The sequence below is a fragment of the Hippopotamus amphibius genome, chromosome 16 (assembly GCF_030028045.1).
Source record: "Hippopotamus amphibius kiboko isolate mHipAmp2 chromosome 16, mHipAmp2.hap2, whole genome shotgun sequence".
In the NCBI taxonomy this organism is placed as follows: Eukaryota; Metazoa; Chordata; class Mammalia; order Artiodactyla; family Hippopotamidae; genus Hippopotamus; species Hippopotamus amphibius.
The window spans coordinates 61,426,266-61,438,373 of record NC_080201.1 but is presented as its reverse complement, the minus strand read 5'-3'; the positions used below and the strand labels follow the sequence as shown (position 1 = coordinate 61,438,373).

The 12,108-nt window shown below is 43.0% G+C and overlaps 1 pseudogene; it reads right to left on the bottom strand.

Moving 5' to 3' along the window:
• The window catches only part of LOC130838299 (zinc finger protein 836-like), a 46,765-nt pseudogene extending 42,239 nt beyond the window's left edge, over nucleotides 1–4,526 (bottom strand).
• Between the last annotated feature and the right edge of the window lie 7,582 nt (nucleotides 4,527–12,108).

The window sequence follows — 12,108 nt, the reverse complement described above, 5'->3', positions numbered from 1 at the left end:
ACAGCCCTTGAACCCACAACTACACTTGGGACACGGGCACACACCATTCACTGAGCTCACCCGGACACCCACATTGCTGCCACGTCCCTCCTGCAGACCCCGACAAGCTCCTTATCACTTCCCCCATTTTCCTACCTTCCCGCCATGGATGACTGAGCAAATGGTGCTAAAAGGCACAAGGATCTCTTGGCATAGGCACAGCAGCAGGAATGCACACGAGCTGCCACCCAAAGGGCACTGGGTGTTCCACGTGAAGATCACGGAGGTGGCCCCCCTGCCAGCAACTGGGGACATTATGGAATCCCGTTACAAAGGCATTTGAGTTCAGTGAGAAAGTCTCAGAGGGAGAGGGTCCCCAGGTCTCACTGTCTCCTGTTCTCCCCACTCACAACTACGTGGAAGATATTCTAGCTCTTTAAGAGGGGCCTCCTTCATGCCCCCTTAGGCTGTGGACTTCTGCCCACCCTTAGCACAGTGAAATCACTATCACTGACTCTGAGCAGATGATCTGCTGGAAGGGAAGGTGCCTGTCCAAGGGGACAACTGGTCCCTGGATGTACACAGCCTGGAACACCTGGGGGCTACAGCGGGCCAGTGGCACAGCACACTAACAACAGGCACAGTCAGGACACTGCATGACGACACTAGTTCTTTAGGACTTTTAAGGCCTCCAAACATCTTTTTTGCTCTTATTTTTGTAATTAAGAAGCCACATGAGGTAAGGATCAATTAGACCTGAAACGTCCAGAACGAATATGGGAACCATCCTTATCACCTACCTGGTTCCCTTGGTCTCCCCTGAGGATTATTCAGCCCAACCAACAGTCCTAGCATCTAAACACATCCCCAGAGTGCGATGCTGCAGGCATCCCGGGAAGAAGATGAATACTGTGAAACCTTCAATGAAGGGAAAAAGGGAAATCTGCAAATACTGAATGGAGAAGGGCATTTCTGTTGATGCTGATTGATACAGAGGCAATACAACCTTGTGAATGTGACAGAGATTGTCAGAAGGGGGTAGGGACACCTCCTTGAACCTAGACCTGAAGGAGGACAAAGGGCCTGGGCCATGGTGACTTAAAGGCAAAATGGAAGAACAAGAACTAAGATCTGACACAGAAAAGGTGTTGGTGTTTGGAAGCAGAGAAAAAGTGAGTGTGACCAGAGCGGAGGGAACCATGAGAACAGGGCCAGCTGCCAGGATGAGGCTGGAGACACTGGCAGGGCCCTGAGGATGATACAGGGCTGAGTAGCCACAGTGAGGAGTTGTGATTTGTCCTGAAGACAAATAAGAGCCAGCGGAGGTCTGAGTGCCAGAACTGACATAAACTCTCCTTACACTTAATGCAGAGAAATACTTCTGACTATCGTAACTTTTACTCTGAGCCTGTGTTCTTGTTTCCATTCAAGTGCTTTTGTTTTCCGTTTTCATCCTGGGAAGACAGGGACCCATTTAAAATTCCAAAGACAATGGGAAACTCTCTCCAAAAAGAACTGCCACACACAGACACATAACCAATTTTACCAATCATTTCATAGGTCAGAGTCGCTCACACTGAGAATTTCTGGTCTATTCTCTCATCTCCGTGTTACAAGTAGGCTCCCTGAGGCCAGAGGGGAGATATTTCTGAGAAGGTCTGAATGCAGTGAAGAGAACCACGTGGAACTGAATTCTGAAAAGGTCCCTGAAGGGCCAGTGGGCAGAGTTTGTCCTTACGGCCCGGCCCACTTAAAACACTAGGACAATCTTTCATGTTCCTGAACAACGGAAACTTTTCTTTCAAGTTCTGATCACACTGATGCCGAGGATTTAATTCTTTTTCAGAAAATCAAAGAAAAATACTTTAAAAACACAGAATTGCAAAACCACAGCCGCTGGTGGGAAAATACTGAAAGCGGTCAGCTTAGAAATAAGCTGTGAGCAAACTTCTTCATCATGAATAAAGGGGCTCTGTTGGAAGAAGGTTCCAAGTCAATCCAGCCCATCCTTCCTCATTTGCAGTGACAATAAGAAGGACCTGAGGGGGATTTCCTTGGTGGTGCAGTGGTTAAGAATGCGACTTCCAATGCAGGGGACTGGGGTTTGATTCCTGGTCTGGAAACTAAGATCCCACAGGCCAAGGGCAACTAAGCCAGAGTGTTTCAACTACTAAGCACTCGAGCCACAACTACAGAGCCCACACAATCGGAAGCCCCCACGCCATAACTAGAGAGCCTGCGTGCCCCAACTAAGACCTGAAACAACCAAAAATTAAATAAATAAGTATTAAAAAAAAAAAAAAAAAAAAGGACCTGAGGGAAACATGTTTATATCACCTCACAGCTCACAATTTTAACAGATCACACAAAAAGGAAGAAAACGCAATATCAGACTAACTAGTTAAACTAGGTTTTGCCTGTTAATATAAATGGTCATTGATATGTTTACCAAGTACTCATCAAAATACCCTAAAATTATTTATTAGTTACCAAATAACTTTTCCCATATAGAAGGTAAAGAGGAGAAAGCAGGCATGCCTCAAAGGAACCTGAAACACATTTTTAGAAGAAATAATATGGGAATTTATTTTTCCTCTAAAAATTCTGGGGTTAAAGTTATAAAAAATTGAGACTATAATATTTAGAAAAGAATGATATGAGTTGATTACAGAAGACCACCAACAATTACTCCAGAAATAAATACTTATTTATAAGAAAGGAGAAATCGAATGAACTAAGATTTATTCCAACCTACAAAAAAAGTTATATGCAATGAATCAAGAAAGAAAAAGTAAATCCATTACAAAAAAACAACACTTTAACTGTTCCTCTAAAAAGGTACAATGTAGTGACAAAGTCACTTCATGCCCCAGGGATCTTCTCCCCTGACCTCTACTCCACGCCAGGAAAAGGGAAGCGGTGACCCACAACTAAGTGAATTAAGTCACTGCCCCCTGACTGAATAGGGATTGCAAATGGAAGTTATCCTCTCATATAAATAATTACAAAATGCATAAGCCTTGCAGCCAGGTGTTTTGCAATTCTCATCCTCATTTGTATAATTTAAGCAAATTTTAAATTTAGTGTATTCTAAAGCCACAAGTCACATATCACAACTTAAATCACCATCCATCTGCATCCAGTTTCCCCCTCCAGCTGAAATGTGTTACCATTTCATTCCATTTATCTTGCTCCTTATTTCTGTCTGCCTGCATCTTCTTGTTCCCCTCTGCCTCCTGCTGTTCCCGCCCTCCTCTCTACTTCTTCCCTCACACCTGTCCTGCCCCCACTCTGCAACCTGCTCCCCCTCTTGATGCTCTTTCTCCCTCCACCTCCGCTCCCTCTCTACCCTTTGGTTACACCTCTTCTATTCCCAGTAAATTCCCTTCCTCCCCACTTTCCAGCTGTTAAGTTGACGATGGTCCTTCCCGCTCTGTCTTCCTCTGCTCTTCTTGTCACCCTTTGTCCTCTTTCCCTCCCAGCAGCAAGTTGCTCTGAAAGCCGTGGTCCCACCTTTTATCCTCTCCCGGACTCTCTGTGTGTGGGGGGCATCACCACAGTTGCCCTCCCTCCTGCCGCTGATCCAGGACCTCTCCCCATAACGCTCACCTGGAGATCTGGCTTTTTTATTTACTTCTCTATTTTATTCATCCGCTACTTTCAAGGCTACATCTATTTCATTTTACATTTTCTTTGCAAGTCCCTCAGCCGCCGTCTAAGTTCCCATCGGTTCTCCCTCATTCTTTTCTCCTCAGTTTTTCTATTCCTCCCTCGGTCGCTCTGCTTCTGCTTTTCCTGATTCCCCTTCGCCCCCATATTCTGAAAGATGCCGAGTGAATAAGATGCCCGCCTACCGTAAGAGACCACTCTCCAACTGAGTTGAATCTGGGACGGAAGAACCAAGGGTCGACAAGGCTGGCCCAGGTCACCTCCCCCTACGCGGGGTGAGGGAAGGGCTGACTACGAAGGGGAGGCCTGCGGGGCAGAAGGACCGGCCTGAGGAGACGCGAGGACGGAGGCGCTGGCAGGGAGGGGGTCTCAGGAGAGGGGCGGGCTCCCCAGGATCCCAAGACCCGGGAGAGGACGCGGCTTCTCCGGGAGCCGGGCGGCCGGCGCTGCCCTCCAGGGGCCGAGAGGCCGAGGCTGGGGGTCGCGAATCCACCTCACGGAACAGGGTTTTACTTCAGGAAGCGAAGTTCCATAAAAGGGTTTTAAGTACCGAAGTTTTGCGAAAGGTGGTGTCTACGTGGACCGAAGGCACAAAGGCCAAGGGCAGAGACCACGGTCTGAGAAACTTACAACCCAAACAGAAAAGATCCCCGACCTGCACCGGCCAAGGCTGAATTTACCTGAGGGAAATTCAGGGCCGGGAGTGGGCTTTTAGGTCCGCAGTCACTCACAAGACCCGAGGAGGGAGTAAGAGAGGTCCCCGCAGCGAAAATTTTCACTAGAAAGGAGAAACTCACCCTCTTCAGGTCCACTCTCCCGCCGGGAGGTCGGTTGGAAACTGCCCTCCGCATTAGGAAGCTGGGCTTCCTGGGCGGGGCCTGGACGGAGCGCTTCCGGCGAGGGGCGGAGCGAGGATGGCGAGCGCGTTGAGCAGGGAGAGCAAGAAGGCAGGGCGTGGGGCAGGCAAGGAAGGTGCTTCCGGGTAAGTTGTCTGTGCTTAGTTTAAGTTACTGTCTGTAACAGGTTTTGTGGGTTGTTGTTTTTGTTTTGGATAGGTAAAAAGTGGATTTACTTAGAGAGAAACATACTCCACAAATAGAGTGTGAGCCATCTCAGAAAGGGAGAGCAAGCCTCCAAACATGGCATGGTTATTTTTATGGGCTGGATAATTCATAGGCTAATGAGTGGGGGGATTATTCCAACTATTTTGGGAAGGGGTGGGAATTTCCAGGAACTTAGCCGCCGCCCACTTTTTGATCTTTGATGGTTGCCCTCTGAACTGTGGTGGGGTGTTACTTAGCTTGCTGATGTGTTGCAATGAGCATAGACTGAGGCTCAAGGTCTAGTAGAAGTCTACTTAGACCTATTTGGTTCTAATCATTTTATGCCGTGTCCTCCGACTATGTCGTTCTTTTAAAGTTTGTGCCCTGCCCGCTTCCCTCCTGTGTCATTCCCCCCTCAGAGATTTTACTCCCATATTCCTATAGGAAGCAGAGAGGACAGTCTCTCTAGTGTAACAGCTTCAAGGCTGAGTAGAGGCATCAACCCTGCCTGTCAGGGTGTAAAAATCTTGTTGTTGTTGTTTTTTTCCTCACATCGACTTTCCAGATGACATGAACCTGGAATTCATTCTGGCCAGATTATTTTTCATTTCTGAGATTTTACATAAGCACCTGGGTTTATAGGTGTGATAAGTTTATGTTATCTGTGTCAGAAAATTGTCAGCAAGAGACATAACTTGATATGATAAAATTTTTTATGAATAATCTAAACATTACTTGGAAACAAGTGAATTGAACATATATGTATGAGGTAAAAGTTTCTAGGTAAGCCTTTTAAATTGCTTTCCCAAATATCTTTGGCAACATGAAACCTTCAACTTTTCCTAAGTTAAATTAAATGATGGGTGGTCCTTACATATCTAAATCATTTCCAAATAAGATAAAATACTGAAAAATTAATAAAACTAGGTTTATCCACTTTTGGCTTCCTTTGCAAATGTTCTAAAGATAATTAAGCTAAATGTCAAAAATACGCTAGTGCAAAATTGAAATTTTGGTTTTTCTGTGAAAAGAAAAATGTTTGTTGTTAAAAAATTTTTTTTCATTGACTCTTGGTCTGCTCCTGACATGATATTTTGAAAATTTTTGCCTTTATCTTCATGAAAACTGCTTAGAAAACAAAGATTTGGTGGTTTTTGTCTTATTTTTATTTTTTGGCCACGCTGCCTGGCATGTGGGATCTTAGTTGTGTGACCAGGGGTTGAACCCATGGCCCCTGCAGTAACCAGTGGACCACGAGGGGAGTCCCTACAAAGATTTGGTTTTACTCAAAGTATTTCCTATACTTAATGTTGTCTTAAACAGGTCTAGGATTACTAAATAAACCTAAATCTTCTCATTATAAAAGGGCAAAGTTTCACGTAAAACTCTATAATTATTTTCTATTTTTCTTTGAAATCTTTCATGGTTACTTTGTTCAAATAGATAATTAAGCAACATTTTATAATGGCGTTTGGTCCTCTTGGATCAAATGTCCAAAACCTTTTGATAGTTTTGAAAAACTTCCCAAAAATCAGGATCTGAATGAAGACTTTTGACACTGAAATAACTTCGGGCTCTTGTAGAGGTCCCCTGGAATATCTTAAAGGACTTGTTCTTTACCTGGTAAAATGTTGAACTAATCAGGCTTTTAACATGTTACATTTCAGGGGAGGTTTGTCAAACTAAAAAAAAAAAAAAAAAACTATCTCTTTTAAAGTTATATTTGTATAGGTATATATTAATAGAATTGTTCCAAAATTGTATGAAATTCCTGAAATTCTAAGATGCCCTGATATAATATTATCAGTCCTAATTTAACAATTTATGTCATAGAAATAAGCAAATCTGTTTGTTAATCCCATTAGAATGATCTCTCCTTAGGCCTTTAATAATAAACATTTTCAGGAGGGAGGAACAAGTTGGGATTCATGTATACACACTACTACATACAAAACAGATAACTAATATCTGTGCTGTATAGTACAGTGAACTCTACTCAATACTCTGGAGTGGGCTATATGAGAAAAGAATAAAAAAAAAAAGAGTGAATATATGTATATATATAACTGATTCACTTTGCTGTATACCTGAAATTAACACAATATTGTAAATCAAGTATACTCCAATAAAAATTAAAAATAATAACAATAATAAACATTTTAAAGACTTTTTGTCATTTATAGACTGTTGTTGCTTTACTCTGATGCCTTTGAGATTGTGTTTCCTCTTCAGAGAAATTCAATGAAGGACTCTGACAGACACTCAGAAATACAGTTCTTTTAACTTTAACATCATAACACTGAAGTGGGTTCAGTGGGGGTGTGTTCTCCTTGTAATATGATGCCCAGTGTACCTACCTCCTGCTTCATTTGATCCACAACTGATAAAGTAAAAGTTAAGTCAGCATTGTATTTATTTATTTATTTACTGGCTGCATTGGGTCTTTAATGGTGCCCACAGTCTTTCTCTAGTTCTGGCAAGCAGGGGCTACAACTGTGGTGCACGGGCTACTCATTGCGATGACTTCTCTTGTTGTGGAGCATAGGCTCTAGGCACACGGGCTTCAGTAGTTGCAGCACACAGGCTCAATAGTTGTGGCACACGGGCTTAGTTGCTCCACAGCATGTGGGATCTTCCTGGAGCAGGGATCAAACCCATGTCCCCTGCATTGGCAGGCAGACTCTTAATCACTGTGCCACCTAGGAAGTCCCTAAATCAGTATTTTAAAGTCCTAAAAATAAAAGTGCTCTGTAGAGCAGGCTTTTCTTGGTATATTCCCAGGAGAAGAAAACATCACACTCTACAGCCTGAAGATGTATACTCAAAAAGACACTTCCAAATGTCCTCTCTGCAGGTTCACTGGAAGGGACCCTATCAGGATTGCCGACTAAACTTTGTGATGCCAGACTCCAGGGAGTACACTTCTGGATCCACATGGTGCACCTAAAGAAGACACTCAGCCCCAACTGGAACCACAGCATCTCTCGATCTGCAGATAAAGCTCATTAGAATCTGAAGCAGATGATGTCTGAGGCTGATGCCTTTCCCAAGCTATCCAGAGCAAGCTTGTATGACCTTCTTTCAATACCATCTCTTAGCTTGTTTTGTCCTTCCCTTCCATGCAAGGTCAATGCCCTCGTCCATATTCCCCAATCACTTGTATAACAGGAAGCATGTCTGATAGCTAGATTTGCCACCAGAAATCTCACTCCATCCAAGGAGGAATGACCCTTTGGTTCACCCTATATGTCACTTGGGTTCCAGATGCTCTTTTCTGTCCAAAGTGTTCCACTGGCCCATTTTATGGAGTTAGGGTGCTAAGCCTATCAGAACTCCTCCTTGCTTCAATTTGATACAGCCTTGGGATAGGAAAACAAAACCTTTGGAATATTTTCATGAAAAGGTTTGTCAAACTGCCAATGCAAGTCAGGTCATCTGAAAACTTCACGAGGTAGCTCTATATACAGGTAATCTCTCTGTGTGTAAGAACACAATATCTGAGTCTAAGTTCAATAAAGCTAATGCTTCTATACAATTGAATGAATCCACAGATACTAGCACTTATGTGTGGGACTTCGAGGTTACACCTTCATGGGTGTAAGTTTTGGGAATGACTTCTATGCCTGAACAATTCATTGCCTTGATACTTGGAGAATACAAGGAAAAGGGCTATTGCTGTATTCACTGTCCTATTCGCTTTTTTTAATATATATAAATTTATTTATTTATTGGCTGCGTTGGGTCTTCTTTGCTGCACCTGGGCTTTCTCTAGTTGGGGCGAGTGGGGGGCTACCCTTTATTGTAGTGAGTGGGCTCCTCATTGCGATGCCTTCTCTTGTGGAGCACGGGCTCTAAGCACACAGGATTCAGTAGTTGTGGCACGTGAGCTCAGTAGTTGTGGCCCACGGGCTTAATTGCTCTGTGGCATGTGGGATCTTCTTGGAGCAGGGATCGCAGCTGTGTCCCCTGCATTGGCAGGCAGATTCTTAACCACTGCGCCACCTAGGAAGTCCCCCTATTTGCTTTTTAAAAATATATATTTATTTATTTATTTTGGCTGTGCTGGGACTTAGTTGTGGCACACAGGATCTTAGTTGTGGCATGCCTGCGGGATCTAGTTCCCCAACCAGGGATTGAATCCGGGCCCCCACACGTTGGAAGTTCAGAGTCTTAACCACTGGACTGCCAGGGAAGTCCCACAAAATGTGTATTCTTCAATTTTTGAGGACACATCATACTATATCCTTGTGTTTTTCACATTTTTGAATCAATAATTTGTATCAGTTTCATAATGATATCACAGGGAGACCTGTGTCAAAATATTCCTGTGATTTAGGAAATTTTCTTTTTTTCTTATGAATATGTTCATTTGGCTGCCTTGATAATTATAGTAGGAACAAAACTCCCCATTAAAAATTGGATTCATGACTTTGCCTTATAATCAGCTTCTCCTCTATTGTTTTGTGTTTAATGAAACGTTCCACCAGTGACTCATTTCCTTCCTTGGAATCATGGAATTCCACACCAAAACATCTTTTTTGCCAACATGGCTAGCTTGAAATGTTGCATAATACAAAGTAACCTATCTAATAAACATCCCAAAATTTATTCTAGTCACTGAGTCTTTTAAAAATGTGATGTTTCTTCTTTTTCTTTTTTTAGTTGTGGTGCCCAGGCTTAGTTGCTCCATAGCATGTGGGACCTTCCTGGAGCAGGGATTGAACCTGTGTCCCCTGCATTGGCAGCCAGATTCTTAACCACTGCACCACGTAGGAAGTCCCAAAAATGTGATATTTCATACATGTGCTACAGCAGGACATTCTGCTCATTTTGACTGAAAATATTTTTAATATGCTAATATCCCTATGTAAACATCATATTTCAATTGATTGCCGTTTCTCTATGGATGAAATCTTCCACCTGTAGGGATGTGGAAAAGCATACTTTGTAGTAAATGTTTAATGACAGATACTGCCATAAAAATATTGAGGGTAGAAATGAAGTTATTGCATAGTTGATAACCTTTAGGGTTCATAATAAGGAGAATATACCTTCCCACTAAATGCCCTTAGAAATACAGCAAAGTTAATCATTGTTTAGATGAAAATAAATCCCAATGTCTTCTGAATATTATATCTTTTACAGGCTCTGTTATCCACACTTGACAGAACTTTCAGCAATAGAACACAAAAAACTAAACTACATTACAGTTTAAAAATAAAAGGTAAATTTCTAATTACTCTCATAATGAACATATAGTGAATTTGAAGTTGCATCATATTTAGTTAATATTGACTTAAGTGTTTTATGATGGAAACGTTTTTCTCAAAGATATTTGAAGGTAATGCAGTATAAGTGGGGAGTATGTTAAGCATTTTATAAAATAAGACAATTCTCATCAAAAGAAAGAAAAATTTTCTCTTATTTCCCTCTCTCCTTTTATTTTATCTACATAAAATGATGGATGGTAATTAAACATATAGTGGTAAGTGTTTCACTATATAGGGAAGTCAAATTATTTTGCTGTACACCTTAAACTTATATAATGACCTATGCGATTGTATAAAGAGTTCTTTATACAACCCACTGCGTAAAGAGTTGGTTTTAAAATGGCAAATATTTAAAACACGTTAGCAAAAAGAAAATGATACAATTTATAACAATTTAAAAAAACGTATTGCTCCTTTTAAAGCAATGGTTAGTAACCTAAATTATCACTTGCCTTAGTCCTCCAGTCTCAGACCCTACGTCTTGTTCCTGAGTCTCTGGAACAGAGCAGATTGTTGAATTTGGCCTCTGGTATGAAAGGGGAATAGAACCAGAGAAGCTGGGTCTTCCCAGGTGGCGCAGTGGTTTAGAATCCGCCTGCCAATGCAGGGGGCACGGATTTGATCCGTGGTCCAGGAAGATCTCACATACCACAGAGCAACTAAGCCCATGTGCCACAACTACTGAGCCTGCGCCCTAGAGCCCAGGACCCACAACTGCTGAACCCACGTGCCGCAACTACTGAAGCCCATGCGACTAGAGCCAGCGCTGTGCAAGAAGAGAAGGCAACGCTATGAGAAGGCTGCGTACCACAGCAAAAGGAAGAGTAGCCCTGCTCACCAAAACTAGAGAAAAGCCCGAGCACAGCAAGAACACCAAACACAGCCAAGAGAGAGAGGGAAGGAAGGGAGGAGTGGTGTCAGTATGAAATAGTCCATTCCACCCAGGGAGGGTTTTACATTTCTCAGTCTAGCGTGTGATACAGACACAAGTTCAGTTCTTATATTAATTCTAATTGCACAAGATGCTCCTAGATCCCAACCACTGCTGCATGTCAACCAGTCTGGAAGAACCGAATTTCCAGAAACCTGAATATCTTTGGCCTTATTAGCAGGACATGAGAGCAACCTGCTGGCAAAAATAGCTTTTAGTTAAACCGTTTTCAGCTTGTTTAGACGAAACATCATAGTTTCTGACATAACGGACCCCCACAAATGTAAACTTTAGCTTAAAATTGTTACAGACTGCAACCTAAAAAAAGCCCATCAAGTACAGGTATCTTCTGGGCCCGCCCCCTTCCCCGCCCTCCCTTGGTCCCCGCTCCTACCTGGGTTCCCCTCATTGCCCACCCCCAACCCCAACCCCGCGGCCCTAGCGCTCCACCCAGTCCCCTGCTCCGGCCGCCCAGCTTCTTCCCCATGCGCATGCGCAGTTCTCTACAGACCCGGAAACAGAATGCTTGGAACGGAGGTCACACTGCAGTTTCTGTTTTCTAGGTTATATTTGTCCTTCGCGGTCATTTTTTTCTCAGTCCTCAGGGGTTTGGAGTCACTGCAGTCTTTTAATTCCCACTCCCGCTTCTCCTCCCCATGTAAATCCAGACATCACTGTTACAAATCTAGGACCGTTTCCCTTTGGTTTTAAATTTTTCTGAGGCAAGTACGGAAGCCCTTGGCTTTTCTGCCTTCCCCGTCCACGTAGACGCCGTCTTTTGCGACATTTTCCTGCTTGAAACCCTTTAGTATCTCTGCATTTGGCAAAACTGGTTTTATGGCCTTGCTTTTAGGTAAGGAGACTGAGAAATTAGGGGAATACAAGGCTATGCGTGAGAAGCTAGTAAGAGTGAGGAGTCAGTAGACTGGAATGGTCTCTTATCATACACAACGAGCAAAGTATAAATATGATGTATAGCACTTTTTTGTTGTTGTAAAAAAGACACCTAAAATCGTATGACCGGTGTCTTATTTTTTTCTAATGTTTATCGATTTATTTGGCTGTGTCGGGTCTTAGTTGCAGCAGGCTGGATCTATTGTGGAATCTAGTTCCCTGACGAAGGATCAGACCCCCTGCATTGGGAGCTTGGGGTCTTAGTCACTGGACCACCAGGGAAGTCCCAGGTATCTTATTAAAAAAAGAAAACGTGGGACTT